Raw genomic sequence first — 16,322 nt, forward strand, 5'->3', positions numbered from 1 at the left:
TTCCCAGCATCCAAGCAGTAGTGCTTGGGGAATGTGTGCGGTGTCCTCCAAGTTGCTGTCTTGCAAATGTCCGTAAGGGACACACCTGCGAATAGCGATGTAGATGTGGATATTGCTCTGGTAGAGTGGGCACAGACTCTTGACGTCAGAGGGTGGCCTGCTTGCGATGACAAAAAACAATGGCACTCGGTATCCATCTTGAAATGCTCTGTTTAGTGATAGGGAAACCTTTTCTGTGAGCACTGTATGATATAAAAGTTGATTTGACTTGCGAAATGATTCTTGCCTGGTCAGGTAAAATTTTAGGCACCGTTTAACATCTAGAAAGTGTAGAGCACGATTTAAAAACAAATGGCTCATTAAGATGAAAGTCCAAAGGAACCTTAGGGATGAACTTAGGATTCGTTCGTAGAATAACTTTGTCATGTTTGAATTGTAAGAAAGGTTCTTGGGTAGTAAAAGCCTGGAGTTCACTAACCCTTCTCGCTGAAGTAAGAGCTAGGAGGGGAGCCTCCTTCCAGGATAGAAACTTCATATCCGCCTAGAGAATAGGTTTGAAAGGATGTTTTATTAATTGACTCAGCACTGTACTCAGCTGCCATGTATGAGGAGGTGCCTTTAATGGAGGGAACATCCTGAATAGGCCTTTGAGAAACTGTTTGACCAGCCTACAGGCCCATAGAGATGGAACATTAGCTGATCTGCGAAAACTGGAGATGGCAGCTAAATGTACTTTAATTGGTGCTTGAGCTGAGCCAGGTGACGGAGATAAGGTAAAACTGCCTCTGGAGAGGAGTGGAGAGGACTGACTATAGAAGATGCATACCACATGCAGAATCTTTTCCATTTGACCGAGTAAGTCCTGTTAGTGCGATCAGCTCTTGCCCTAGCCAGTACCTGCCTACACTCCTGTGGGATCTTCAAATGTTGAAATTCCTGGGACTCAGGAGCCAGTCTGAACATTTCAGAGAACTGGGGGTCGGATGACATACTTGTCCCTGGTTCATTGTCAAAAGAGACGGAAATGGTCTGAGATGAATCGGAGGCTTGACTCAGAGTAGGTGAAGTTCTGTGTACCAATGTTGACGAGGCCAGGCTGGTGCTGTAAGAATGATCTTGCAGGGTTCCTTCTTTAACTTTTTTAGCACTCATGGAAGGAGAGGATTGGGGGGAAAGACGTAAGCAAATATGCTGGACTAAGCTATTAAAAAGGCATTCCCCCATAAACCCTCATGGTGGCTATAACTTGCGAAGTACCAGCATTTTGCTTAGTCTGGAGATGCAAACAGATCTATGTTCAGCTTGCCCCACTTGGAGAAGATGCTGTTGAGAGTGCGTTGGTCGAATTCCCTCTCGTGGCAGGTTGTCTTCAGTCTGCTCAACGTATCTGCTATGATGTTCTGTTTTCCTGGGACGTACTTTGCTAAAATATGCACCTTGTGTTGAATCGCCCAGTGCCAGATAAGCTGGGATTCATGAGAGAGCAGGAGAGACCTCGTTCCCCCTTGTTTGTTCAGGTAGTGCATTGTCGTGTTATTGTCTGTACTGACAAGCATTAATGCATTTTGTATTCAGGGCAGGAATGCTTGGAGAGCCAGAAAAATTGCTCTCAACTCGAGAAGATTGATATAAAGATCTCGGTGGGAGAGTGGCCATCTTCCGCTGACATGCAAGTCTTGAAGGATAGCCCCCCAGCCCTCTAGAGATGCATCTGTTGTGATCTCGAGAGAACGGCAGGCCCTGTGATAACTAGCGAGGTTGCATCCACCACTCCAAACCACTATCATGGGAGGAGTGCTTTAGATCAGATTGTCGAATGTGCTCTCTATATGCACCCATTGGTTGTCTAAAGCTTCCTGAAGAGGACGCATTTGGAGGTGATAATGAAGTATGGGGGAATACAGTGAGACATCATCCCTAGGAGAGATTTGAAAAGGGGTACGGAAAGAAACTTTCTTTTTTGGAATCATTTTGCCAAGGATATTAGCCTTTGCTGTCTCTCCAGTGTGGGATACACCTTGTTTTTTGTGGTGTCCAGGATAGCACCTAGAAAAAACAGTTGACGGGATGGTTGTAGAATCGATTTTTCTTCATTTAAAATGAGTCCTAATTTCCTGAACAGTTACAGAGAGGCTTTGTTAGATGTTGTTGCTGCTTTGTTAGTAGGCTATTTAACACGACAGTGGTCCCTAGGGGAGAGTAGGGATGAACAGGAAGCAATAAATACAGACCCAATCAGTGCTGTATTAGTTAAACTTGCCCAGCCGGACAGAGGTTCAATGTTTAATTTATCAAAAATTCATTAAAATATGCACAGACAAAAATACTGAAAGTGGGACACAAGCCTGCTTCCTACTACATAAACATAGAGCCATACAGTTTGGGAAACATTTAAGGGAGGCTCAGGCAATGCTCACAGTCTGTTTTCAAGAAAAAATTAATTAATTAGGCAAACAAATCGCAAGGAACAACTCCACATAGCAAATGGTAACCATATAGTGTATGTATGAGACGTTTTAGGGGGGGAAACATCCTTTACAACGCAACTTTTACCACGCAGTGCCTTTACGGCGCAACTTTTACAACGCAAACCATTACAACGCATTGCGCTGGGGGGCGCTCTAGGATAGGGAATAGATTTAGTTTACTATCCAACACCTTACCTACTATCCACGGGGACTGGAGTTGGAATAGTAAATTAAACTATTCACTATCCAGCGCCCCAAAGCACTATGCGTTGTAAAGGTATTTGTTGTAAATACCGCGTTGTAAAGGCATGCGTGGTAAAAGCATGCGTTGTAATGTCATACATCCGTTTTAGGGTGTCGACGGCAATTCGATACAGGACATCTTCAGGACATTAAATTAGCATGCCTGTTTTATTATGCCTTAGATTACTAGGTGTATTCAATCATATGGGGGTAAATTTAGAGTTCCAGGGGAAGAGCCACCGGTGTGTGCTCGGAGGATGTGATAGCCTGCGGCCGATGAATGCGGCGAGCTGTACGGGGGTCAGCTTCCGTGAATGCGTGTGCGTAAGTGGGGCCTTGAGGAGGTAGGGAAAAATGTAATGATGCTTCTGCCTCAGATATGCTGTAACTGGTGCTTGACACTTCGTTAAAATTGTGGGGAGCAAATTTTAGTCTGAAAAGTAAGATGAGGAATTGATAATGCCTGCCGGCCACTGTGAATCTTAGGAATTTCTTGTGCTTCGGCATATGGGTATATGAAAATATGCGTCCTGGAGGTCCACAGACGCCATGCAATCATTTCCATTGAAGAGGTGTAACACATCTTGAATAAAGATAATGCGGAACAATTGTTTTTTGAGGAATTTGTTTAGGTTTCTTAAATCCAAGATCAGTCTCCACTTTAACTTCTTTCGACTCAAGAAGAAACAGGAGTAGAAACATTTTCCTCTTTGGTTGAGGGGAACTCGTTCTATTGCTCGTTTTTGCAACATATTGGTAACTTCCATCTTTAAGAAATGAAGGTGCTTTTGAAAACGGAGCAGAGGAGGTGTTGGTGGAGGGATCTTTATAAATTTCAAAGAGTGGCTGAATTGGACTAGATTTAGAACCCATTAGTCCAATGGTATTTCCTGCCACTGCTGAAAATAATGGGATATTTTACCGCCCACCAAGGATGGCAAAGGCGGAATGGAGGCCGACAGCTGGGAGAAGTCATTGGCGGCGACCAGTTTCCTTACCCTGGTTTCCTGATTTACCTCTGAAGGAATTCTTGTTGTAAACCTCTGCAGGTGGTTGACGGTGGGTAAACTGGGGCCTGTATTGTTGAGCAGGGGAAGAACAGGCTGGGTAGCGAAACTAGCGTCCACTGTACAATTGGTGACCTCGGGAGACACAAGTCATTTTCCTGAACTGTAAAGTACCTAAAGACTTAGCCGTATCTGCGTCTCCTATTAAAGCTTGTAAAGCATCATCAATGTGGCTGCAAAACAAACCTTCTCCATTATAAGGCAGATCCAGTACCTTCGTTTGCACCTCAGGCCTGAATGAAGTGGCTTTCAGCCGACCTTGATGCCTTAAGACAGCCGCTCCCGCTAGCTGCAGGAAACCAGTGGACGCCACATCCATTGCGCAGTCAATTATTTATGAGGCGGACCGCTCGCCCTCAAGAAGTATTTCTTTGCTTCCTCCTTGTCCTCTGGCCTGTCCAAGAATGGTGCTATATCCGACCACATTTGCCTTTTATAACCGCCCAGTAAAGGCAGAGAATTCGCAGCTCATAGGCTGACATAGTCGAAAAATGCTTCCCGATATTGTCAAGTCTTCACCCTTCTTTATCAGGAGGTGAAGTCAGAGGGGCGTAAGTACTCTTAGATCGTCGCTGCGTTGCCTACGAGATCACCAAATCTGGTTTTGGATGACGTATTAAGTAAGCGGGAGCATCCAGAGGTTTATATTTTTTGTCAAGCCTTGGCAACACAGGTGGAACAGTAGCTGGATTTTGCATGATTCTTAGTCCCTCTTTCCAAATATAATCAATAACAGGCATGGACTTCCCGATTTCCTGTAAGGCTCTTTAAAATCATACAGATAACAATCCTGTTGATGCACGGGCATTGGTAACTCAAAAAGCCTGGCCGGTCTCTCCAGTAGATTATGGAAATCCCCAGTATCTTCCGGAGGTGAATCAGCTTGTGGTAGTGATGGAGATGCCGGTGTGGGAATAATGTAAGAACTCAACTCATCCTGATGAATTTCCCTTTCTTCTACCTCTATTTCCTCTTCAGAGGACGAGAACTGTTGCACAGGAGCAACTTGAGGCAAAGGTTGGACAATTGGAGACCCATGCTGAAGAAGAGGGGAGCGCACCTGTGCCTGTGGAAGGGGAGGCGGAGAAGGAGGAGGAGACTCTGGAGGAAATCTCCTCTTATTATCTGCCAGCATGAATTGCAAATCCATCACCAGATTTGAAGGGAGGTGCATCATATCCTGCAGATGATATTGTTGATGCGAATGTTAATATTGATGACCATAATCATCATCAGAATCCTCCTGGTATTTGACATTAAGATCCGATGGGCTTAAAGCTGCACCAAAAAGACTATCATCCTCAGATCTCTCTTCCTTGTCATCTTCTTCTAAAACATGGGATTGCAAAAGAGACTGCACCTGACTAGGTGAGGTTAAAACTGGTGTCAGCAAGTATGGCAGGCAGTTGGTATACATACCTTCGATCAGCTTATCTGCAACAGCTCTTTGAAAATGCTGGTACAACGTAGAGAGGAGTACGGTCTGCCCACAACACAGTCATGGAGAGATATAGAGTTACAACACTGTCTGAGGCACTGCCTGGCCCCCCCCCACATAGAACCTGTCCCTGTCTCTGATGCTGTCATTTCTCCTCGCCTGGGGGAAGTACAAAGGTGTAATGTCCAGACTATGTTGGGTGCTCTCTTCGCAAAGCATCTCAGGCCCCTTTGGCGCAGACGCTACATGCTAGATGGCAGGAACGGGTGGTGATCACATACTAAGATGACGACTGGACGGATATTTCAAGCCCTGGATAAGGGCGCAAGAGAGGCACGGATGAAATTCTACTTTTTTAAAGTCTTGCAGGAATGGTACTGGACGTCCACAAAATTGCACAGTGCGGGTCTTTTCCAACATGCTAACTGCTGGAGATGTCCCAACTCCCGATGCGACATAGCACATATCATCTGTGAATGCCCCACAGTGCAGTCTTTTTGGGAGTATGTGGGATGAACCCTGAGTGCCTCCATGCCACTCTCCCTATCGCTTACACCCCCTGAGGTTCTTCTGCATGACTTGCTGCGATTCCTGGACCTATCGAGACCGCAATGCCACCTTTTTCATGGACAAATCATTTACATCCTCCAAGCTATCTTCGTAGTGCAGAGAACATCAACGGGATGTCCTGAGGGGCAGTTCTTCCCATGTGCACTCTTGTGGAGGCTGATGCTAAATCCCTCCTGTATAAGCCCCCAGTCCACCCCTGCACATCTGTGAGATCAGTCTGCCATAAACCAGGTTAATATCACAGATACCAATGGATGATGCCAGGAGGAGCAAGTAAAAGCAGCTCTACATCCGTCCAGTAGGATATATTCAAACAGCAGCCAACATTTCATTTGAGAGGGGCATCCCTGGGATTGGTGATGGCTCCTGTAAGAAACTGAGTTGGTAGTTGTGGGGGGGGGGTGATCCCATCTCAAGGAACAGCCACAATCCTTGTCAAGGTGAACTACAAAAGTCCCTAAATTAACCTCTGCTTAACCCTATGGTATTCTGGGCACAGAGCAGTCAGTCTTAACTTAGAGGCAATGTGTAAAGTATTTATGCAGCACACAAACTATAATAAAATAAAACACAACACAAGGAAAATCCCACACCAAGTTCCATCGCACTGCGCTAGGTCCAATGGGGATCACAGTTTGGCTGGCGCAGCAACTTTATCTATCACTTCCAAAGGCCCAGGACTGGGAGTAACAAAGGGGGGCTCAGAATTCACTGCAGACAGAGTCCAGGTGCCGGTCTCAAGGGTGTTGGAGCTTGTCTTGTCCTTGTGGCTCAGAACAGGAAGTCAGCCAACTAGCCCTTCAATTCACTCGAGCGGTCCTGGGTTCAAGGTGCAGGTTCAGTCCTTCTTCCTCAGGCAGCAGGGCAATCCTTCTTGCAGCATAGCAGCAGGGCAACAGAACAGTTTTACTTGCAGCAGAGAAGCTGGACAGCAGAGCAGTCCTTCTTCTGAGACGTCCACTGGTCCAGAAGTGATCTGAAGAATGGGACTGAGAGTCCTATTGTTAGGCGTCACCTGCACAGTGCTAGCGCTGTGCTTGTGAAATCTGTTGTATTTAACATAACTCTTAAAAGGGGCTTACATTCTGCCTTTTTTTCCCACTTACTTTTCCTCCATTTCTATTGGCCGTAGCATACTCTTTCCTGTTTTTAATCTGTGTGTTTCTCCTCTCAGTCTCCCATGACCCAATTACTGTTTTCATCTCTTTTGCTGGACTTTTTTTTAAGCATTTGCCTGCACAGCATTTGCCCTGTGCTGGTTTTGTTTGTCCTCCGCCCTTCAACTAATCTCCCTGTGACTTTATATATTTTATGAACAATTGTGTTTCCCAAACCCCTCCCACTGTTAGCTCTTTTATTTTATACATTTAAAATAGCGCAAAGGTATCCAGCAGTTTATATGAGCACCAGTTAAATTAAGTGATCCGCCCCTAATTACAGGATGATGAGACTCCCGCCACGACTCGAACCCTGGGGCATATAATCATTATCGCCGCTTTTATCGGCAGGAAACTGCCGATAAAGCGGCGATAATGTGCTTGATAATATGCTCTATGAATTCCAATCGAAGCCCATGTTAGATGTGAAGACATCTAACATGGGCTTCGATTGGAATTCATAGAGCATATTATCAAGCACATTATCGCCGCTTTATCGGCAGTTTCCTGCCGATAAAAGCGGCGATAATGTAACGCCCGTTCTTGATAATATTCCCCCCTGTTCCTCAACTTGACAGTCGGTGCACCAGCCCTTATTCTATATTCTCTGCTCGATTTGAGAAGATTAGCATATAAGATGGCTGGCACTCATTTGAAAGGCACAATTAAAATCTTTTTCCATTGTGCATTCCAAAGCAGCGCCGGTCATTTTATTTTGTATCACACTTGTTTAATAATGGTAAATACTCTTTCATTCTCCTTTCCTGAAGGGCACATGTCTAGTTCAGCAGTCTCCATAGGCCAGTTAACTCACTGTAACCAACACTTTAAGTGACTCACAACTTGGACCAAAAAAATCCAATTCTTCGGGAGTGTAATTTGCTCTTTTCCCGATACTTCTTATTACCTGTGTGCAGTCAAATCCTCTTCCACTGAAAAGTGAATGTTTCAGAAAACAGTCATGTTAAAGGTGGGTTTGTTTGAAGAGATGTTTTGTAAAAGTTTAATCTTGAAGCAGTCTTCAAGGCAGCTCAGACCCATAAAGTTTAACTACCACTATAAATATCTCAATGTAAATCTCCAAAGGTGTCCTTTTATCACCAGTAGGCCACGAAATGTTATTCTGCTGTTTTGGTTTTGTTGAACCTGATAGGCCGCTGTTACTACTTCAAGGATATTTTATCTTCTGAGGTCGGAAGGGTTTCCCAAGAGAGTCAGAACATCCAAGATAACCTGAGTGTGTTTTCTAAGGGTGATCATATCACTCCCAGAGATTCGAAGGTCTTTTTGAAGGTCTTTGTGTGTGCTGTAGATGATTGTAACTAAAAATCGTTAAGCTGTGTTGCTTAAGGTGCATTTTCTAGAGCAATGTAAAAAAGGCAATAATTACCCAATTGGTGTCTAGTCTGCCGCAACTCAATGTGTAACAGTTCGGAAGAAGGGTTTTATTTAATAGAAATTTATCACCACTGGCCATACACAGACTACCCATATGACTTCATATGTGAATACATCTAAAACTGGGTTGGAGTTCAGGAGATACGGGGGTGACAGGGAGAATGTACAATACGCACTACATTATATGATTAATTCAAATCGTTCACGAGTTGTAACCATATAGAAGCACTTAATCACAAGCAGTGTTTGTTATGAGCCCCCCATGAGCACATCTGTCACTTACATGAAGGACAGGAACAGCTGAGGGTCAGTCATCCCTAGATTTTCACTCTTCGAGTTCAGGATCCCCTCCAGCTCTGTTATTCTGCTTCTTGTATGAAAAAAGCCACCAGTCATATTCTTTCACAGGTTCTTATTTATAGCGCCCACCACAAAATAATTATTGCCTTACTCATTGATATTCATTCTATTGAGCGAACCTGCAGGTTATAATTCTCAGGCTCTTCTCAACAGCGCTGTCCCGGTGGCTGCTTGTATGTTCTGTTGTTCTGTCGCTGTTCTTTTGTAGAGGTTCAGAAGTCTATGTTGTAAGCAGGCATGCGATCAACAGATACAGAGGAATTCACCTCTGCCTCTGCATTGTGTAGCCTATGTGGACAGTGGTGGGCGGCTCCCCAGAGCTTGGTCTGCACCACTACTTGCATTAGAAATAGTTGCTGCTCTTGTCACACTGTTTGACAGTATCGACTGTGTCCTAATATAGCCCATTTTATGTCTGTCAGAAAAATACTCATTGTGTTGGTTTCATGATGAACTGCATTCCCCACACAGACTCGTGCTTTTTTCTCAGGGCTCGGGCACCTTAGGCAAACAGATATGCTGTCTTTGCACGTGTATTGCTTGTGCATTCACTGTACTGCAGAGGTGAAGTGGTCCACATTCTTCTTAGACATCACTCTTCCTCTTGCACACTCACTGGATCCATTGCCACTGTGCTCACTGCACACACTGTACGATGGTGCCTGTGGTATTATCTCAGCTCTGGAAACAGCTGTTCACCTTAGGGGCCCCTATTATCCTTGCTTGCCCTATGGCCTACTGGCACTCTTGCTACAGCCTTGTGCCCACCCAGTGCCCTACTGCATGTTTTCATTGGATTTGAGGTTTTCTACCAGACGGAGATTATTTGAGATGTTTCCAGAAGTTTGTAACTTCCATAGTGAACATTTGAATTCCTTCAGGAAAAACATCGCTTTTTACAGGTTGGTTCTGTTAAACCCATGGATAGCGGCATTTCCATAAAAGTCCCTACTAGCAGGGCTGCAACACTTTCAATGGAACAGCACCGACACAGAGGATGGACAAATATTGTGAGAGATCATAGTTACTATATCAGAGTCAAATCCGGAGATAGTACTGATGCTGGTCGTTAGCGTCCTTTTTATGTCTCAATTGAGATAGTTGCTTGAGAAACTTGTGTTACCTAAAATAACATAAAAGGGCTTAGAGCCTGTCCTTTACTTACCATTGACTGGCTTCATTGTCACTATCATTTCCTTGCTTCTTATTGGTCAGTGTGTGCCCGCATTCACTTTCTCTCTTTGTGTATTTGTCTGCTCAATTGAGCATCGACCAGGTACTAATTAGTATATTTATGAATGTCCTTCCACTGCTCACGCTCAGCTTATGGTACTCTGTTTTCAGTTTTTGCTTCCCTCGTTTCTTCTTTCATAGTTGTGTTTCTTGCACCTGCCCACCTCCCGTTGCTGCTGTTTTCCCCCTCCTGCCATCGCTGTTGCTTCCCCCCCTCCTGTTGTTGCCTGCCCTGTTATAGTTCTATTATTTAACTTTGTCAATGTGTTTTCCAGCCATGTTGTACAGCGGCATGTCTGCTGTGCAGCATGGTTGAATATTTAAAAAAATCTATGTTGTGGGCAATGCTGGCTGCGTCATATTGCTTTTTTTATCATTTCAACCATATTGCAAAGCAGCTGTGCTGCTGTACAACATGGCATTGACATGGCCAATACATTTTGCATAGGTGAGACCTGTTGGCTTAGACTACACCCATTTGAAGCGTACTTATCGGGTGCCTGTTTTTTTTGCTTTGTCCTCCTCCCTTTACCTAATCTCCCCATCTTATAGTATTACCAGTAACAGCACACTATATTGGCTTTCTCGATAAACAAGTCATAACACTTTAACGTTATTTAGTAACTTATATTGGACAACTGCTCACTAATCTACAATTTACAACAAAAAAACAGCTTATTATTATTCACATAGACGAAACCTATTATGTTTACCAGTGCTTTTTATACCTGGTACACCCTTTGAAAAGGGAGAAACGTCTGGAGGCCTACCCCCACAGAAATGTGTGAAATTTCCTGCCTCCCTGCCTTGGTCCCAGTTTGTCTGAAGGCACCATAGGCTGGTGTGAAGTTCTTTGTGTGAGAGCTGATGCACAGTATTTTGAAGTGCAAGTGGTGCTATGCACAGCTTTGCCCCCCTCCCCCATCCAGGCACGCTAGGCCCTCTATTGTCTAGCTGTCTGTGAGCAATACAGAAAGGTCAACTGCCATCTACACCGAGTTATGTGTACCAGGAAACACGCTGCATGTACCAAATGGTTAGGAAAAGAAAATGACCGCTTTCAAAAAGCTGCATTTCCAGAATTGTGACTTAAACCTGCCTTTACCATTAAATGGCTGATGGTGGAACTCATAGAGTTTTACCCTGTGGAATCCCATAGATTTGTATAAAAACTCAGCAAGATTCTATGGAGTTCCGAAAGTGGCAGTATTTTGGCATGTCTTGTTGCTCGCACTGATTTTTAGCTCCAAGAACTTGTTCCGCACTGTAAAATTAGCGTGAACCGCACAACGATCCACGCCAGAGGGTGCTGCTCCTTTCTGCCACTCAAGCAGATTTTCTACTTGAGTGGCATAATTCTCAACGCAAACAGTGGAGATCTGCCACGACCGTACACGTTGATAAATTACACTGGGTGGCAAAACTCCAACAACTCCACTGGCAGAGCAGAGTTTAACGCCCACCCCTACCATGTAAAGATTTTGCATTACAATTCCACCGATACCAAGCATGACTTTCCTACCTGTTCCCAATCAAAAGTTAGCATTTATTAAATGTAATAAAGTAGCCCAATGTTATCCTATGGGTAAGGTAGGCTTCACAGTAGTGAGACAGAAATTTGTAAGTTTTTCACAACCAGGACATGTAACTTAAAAGAACATGTCCGCCATTTTAATTACAATTAATCCTGCCCTATGGGTTATCTAAAGCCTACATTAGGTTTAACTTATATATGTTAAGAAGGTACAAAACAATGAAATGGAGAGGCAACAGAGAAAATGATGAAAAGGATGTATCAATGCAACAAAACACAACAAATGTCCTTCATTGATGTGAAAAAAGTCCTGTTTTAATAAGTCTTCTTGACACGATGATACAAGTGAACAGCCAATATTCTCAATATAGGATAACCATTGAAACAGCCAAGAAACAGCCAACGCGTTTCGCCCAATGCGGGCTTCCTCAGGGCAGAAATATTTTGAATTGACTGCAGTCACACTATGTGGACCTCAAATGATAAAATACGTAAGCAAATAAGCTTATTTATATACGTGTTCTCTGAATCATATGATAGTATGGGTAACCCCAAATTCAAAGGTGTTCATAAACCCACTATTCCTAAACTCAGTGTCTTGTGCATATTTCAAAAATACAAAAGTGTGTTTCCTAACCTTTTTTCATTCATTAGTTTTTGCCTTATGAATTGGTGCATGATCAGTACTCAATGAGCAATCATTGCAATCTGTTTTTGAACAACCAAATAACATGATCGGGGCTATTCATCAAGGCAATTTACACTTGTGAGTAATTTCCATGTGCAATTTGGTTTTACTTTGTTGTGTAATTTTACCTGTTCACAAAATATGAGGGTAAAGTTACTCAAACGTGTAAAGGTAAACTTCTCCATTCCTTGAAAAAGAGAATTAAGCCAAATGTACAAGAGTAAGTTACTACTGCAAAAAAGAAACAGTGGTAGGTCCAGTACCACACATGACCAGCCAATGATACAGCAACACCCTCCGATAGAAATAAAATTGAAACAGGGACTTAAAATAAAACCCCATTGGAAATAATGTTAAATTCATGCTAAAGTAAATTAAATTATGTAAAGTAGTTTAACATATCTATAAATATTACACACAACGTCCCCGTATCCACGGATGAACGTACTCTCAAGGCACAAACAGATTGAATGCTCAGGAAAGGTTTATTTTGCTTCTCCGCTAGGCATTTCAGCTGTAAACAGCCTTGCTCGCACGTGTAAATATATACTTATAAATATAATTACATTTTTATATAATCCATAAGTTTTATTTAACTATAAAATATTTTAGTAATTTATTTTGGTTTGTAAATTAATGTAACATTTATTTTAATGAAAATATAATTAAACTACATTTAAGTATTAAAAGTAGTATTTAAAATTAGACATTTTCTAATAATATTTTTTAATGAATGTTATTTTTTTATTTTTTAACTCAAAACGTGGTTACAATATTTTATAATTATAATTTATTTGGTATGTTTGTAATATTACGTTTTTATGTATATTTTTACCTATTTAAATATTGCCAATTTAATTGAAAACATTTCCTTTTTTTTTTTAATTTTTTTTTTTTTTATTGAGCATGTTCGAAAATTACAAAGATAGACACATATTGTATTACAAGTATTAGAAAGCACATACTTTGAGAATTACATGATGTAGAGTAAATATATTTACAAACAAATATATTTAAAAAAACAAAAATTAACAAATTGTGGCAAGTCTGTTAACGGTTAACGACAATTATTATGATTATAATTGGAAAGAAATTATAAAGTCATATTTCATATTTCAGTTCTCTAGTTTTTAAGGCCATAGTACATGTATTCAACTGGCATGAGTAGTTTCTAATTAGTCCCTCTGTTGGTCATACCAACTGGCAACAAAGGACCAAACCAGTTTCCCAAATGACCTGGATTTTTTCCCTCTAGTTTTATAAATGGCCATTTCTTGTTTATATGTTGCTAATAATCTACTAAGCCATCCCTGAAATACTGGGGCCTCAGAGTCCTTCCACCGGGTTGCTAATATAATTCTATATATGGCAGTACCTAAATAAGTTGTATAGATTTCTGAGTTGTTAAGTTCTAAAGAGCTGTCATAGCCAAGCAGAAATAGAGTTGATGAGGTTTTAATTTCACGGCCAAAGATCTCAGTCCAGTATTTTACGATACTATCCTTGATTTGTTCTAATTTTGGGCAATCATAAAACATGTGTATCAGATTTGCGGGGCCAAGTGCGCATCTGGGGCATTTATCATGGTCGCTCTTGCCCCAGGAAAATAATTTGGACGGTGTGTAATATAAGTTGCATATTGTTTTATAGATTTGAGCTTTTAGATTGCTTGCTAATATGGCTTTGGAGGATAGTTGTAGAGTCATGTCTATGTCGACGTTAGGATTGTTTAATTTATTGGCCCAGCTAGTTTAAATTCTTTCTACGTCATCAGGATGATTATTCAAGAAGATTCCATATATATCACTTATTCTGGTTGACGTCTTTTGTACAAAGTCTATGAATGGTATCGATTTCAGCTTTATATTTATAATGCGTTGTCTTAATGATGTATATATTCGATTAAACTTTAAATAGTCGGAGGGGTGAATCTGGTATTTAATATATAATTCATCTAATGTTGTTCTTCCGTCTGAGTTTAGAAAATCGCCAATGGTGATAAGGCCTAGGTTCTCCCAGCGTTTGGTTGTGTTATCATTAAGATATTGGGGTATTACTGAACTGTGCCATAAGGGTGTGTATTTTGTATATTTAGGAATTAGGAGTGTTTTTGTGCAGCAGGTCCAAATTTTAAAAGCATCTATAATAATTTTGAATTTGGTCTTTTTAAAGTAGGAGGGTTCGATTTGTCTTAATAATAATCCTCTGGCTGAGCTTCCTAGTGTTAACTCATAAATGGAAGGTATGTCATAAAGTGTTCTGTTTCGATCTTGACGGTTGGATGTTGTTAAAAATGTCATTTGTTGGAGAATGGCTGCCAACATGTAATAAGTTAAATTTGGTATAGCTGGCCGCCTCTGGAAGTTGGTAGAGTTAACTTGGGTAGAGCTCTTCTTATCTTCCCGTAGCTCCAAATAAACGATGATATTGATTGGTTTATTTTTTTCATAGAAGTGTTATCAATTAAAATAGGGATCGCTCTAAACAAGTACAGTATCTTTGGAAATATTGTCATTTTTATGTAGTTACTTCTACCAATTATAGATAAGTGTAGGTTATTGACTCTACGTAAATCTCCTTTTATTTTGGTAATTAGAGGGTCATAATTTAGCATGTTGATCTCATCGATATTGGGTGAAATATTTACTCCTAAATATTTCGCATTTTTGACTCTAAATTGATTTATATAAGGTGTATTATCTGTGCATACTACCATCGTTTTGTCTTGATTTAAAGAGTAACCCGAGTAGAGCCCAAAGATTTTAGTAGTTGCTTCTATTTCAGCTACGGCCTCAGTAGGGTTGGGTGTTAAAACCGCAACATCATCGGCATAGGCAAGGACTTTAGTGTTGTAAATGCCAGTTTTTATTGGTGTTATCGCTGGTGATGTTAATAACTTAATAATTAAGGGGTTAATATAAAGTGCAAATAGCAACGGTGAGCACGGACATCCTTGTCGCGTGCCTCTCTGAATTTGTATATTTCCAGATTCGCAACCCCCTGTCAAGATTCTAGCTTTTGGGTCTATATAAAGAGCTTTTATTGATCTTATAAACCCCGGGCCGATGTTATTAATGGCTAATATTTCCCATAGAAACTGCCAGGAAACCCGGTCAAAAGCCTTTTCGGCATCTAATAAAATCAATGACATTTGACCATTCTTTATTTTCATTATGTCGAAGAGAGATATGACTCTTCGTATATGATCGGTGGTACTTTTGCCGGGTATAAACCCATGTTGCCAGGGAGTCACTAGTTGTTCAATGGTTTTACCAAGGCGATTAGCAAAAATTTTGGCATATGTTTTAGAGTCTGAATTGATCAGTGAGATCGGCCTGTATGATGTTGTCAGTTCGGGGGGTTTGTCCTTCTTTTTAAAAACGGCTATGTTTGTTTGTTTCCACGATTCCGGGGGTTTTCCATGCCATTGAATACCTAAGAAGAGATCATGTAGGAATGGAATTATCACTTTACCCAGTATTTTGTATAGGTCTAGGGGTATCTTGTCGGGTCCCGCTGCCTTCCCTGCAGCCAGTTCCGCTATTGCCATCTCAACTTCTATTCTGGTAATTTCTTTATCTAGTTCTTTTTTAGTTTCATCGTCGATGGTTTGTGCCATATTAGTCTCTCTAAGCCATTTATCTAGGAACTCTTTAGTTTCATTATTCGATTTTGTGTCTTCATTCTGGTATAGTTTTGGATAATACTCCTGGAAGCAATTGGCTATTTCTTCCTGAGTAGTATATTTGTGGCCATCGTAGTCAATGCTTTGTATGGAGTTATAAGATAGTGTTTGCCGAGTTTTTAAAGCAAGGTGTCTCCCTACATTTTCGCCTGTCTCATATACCTTATTTCGATTGGCTTGGAGAGTGTCTGCTGCTTTTTCAGTTAGATCATTATTTATCTCAGCTTTAAGTGTCAAGATCTTTCTTAAGGTGTCATCAGCCTGTTCCCCATGGTGTAATTGGTTGGCATGTGTATATTCTAGATGTGTTAGCCTATTAATTAACTCGGTGTGAATCCTTTGTCGTTCTTTTCTACGGATGGCAACAAAGGTGGCAGTCTCTCCCCTTAGCGCCGCCTTAAAACTGTCCCATACAGTAATGCGAGATGCGCTATATTGATTTATGTCCAAAAAATCTTTGGTCCATTGTACAATGTGTGCT

This window comes from Lissotriton helveticus, chromosome 2_1 (assembly GCF_964261635.1).
Source record: "Lissotriton helveticus chromosome 2_1, aLisHel1.1, whole genome shotgun sequence".
NCBI lineage: Eukaryota > Metazoa > Chordata > Amphibia > Caudata > Salamandridae > Lissotriton > Lissotriton helveticus.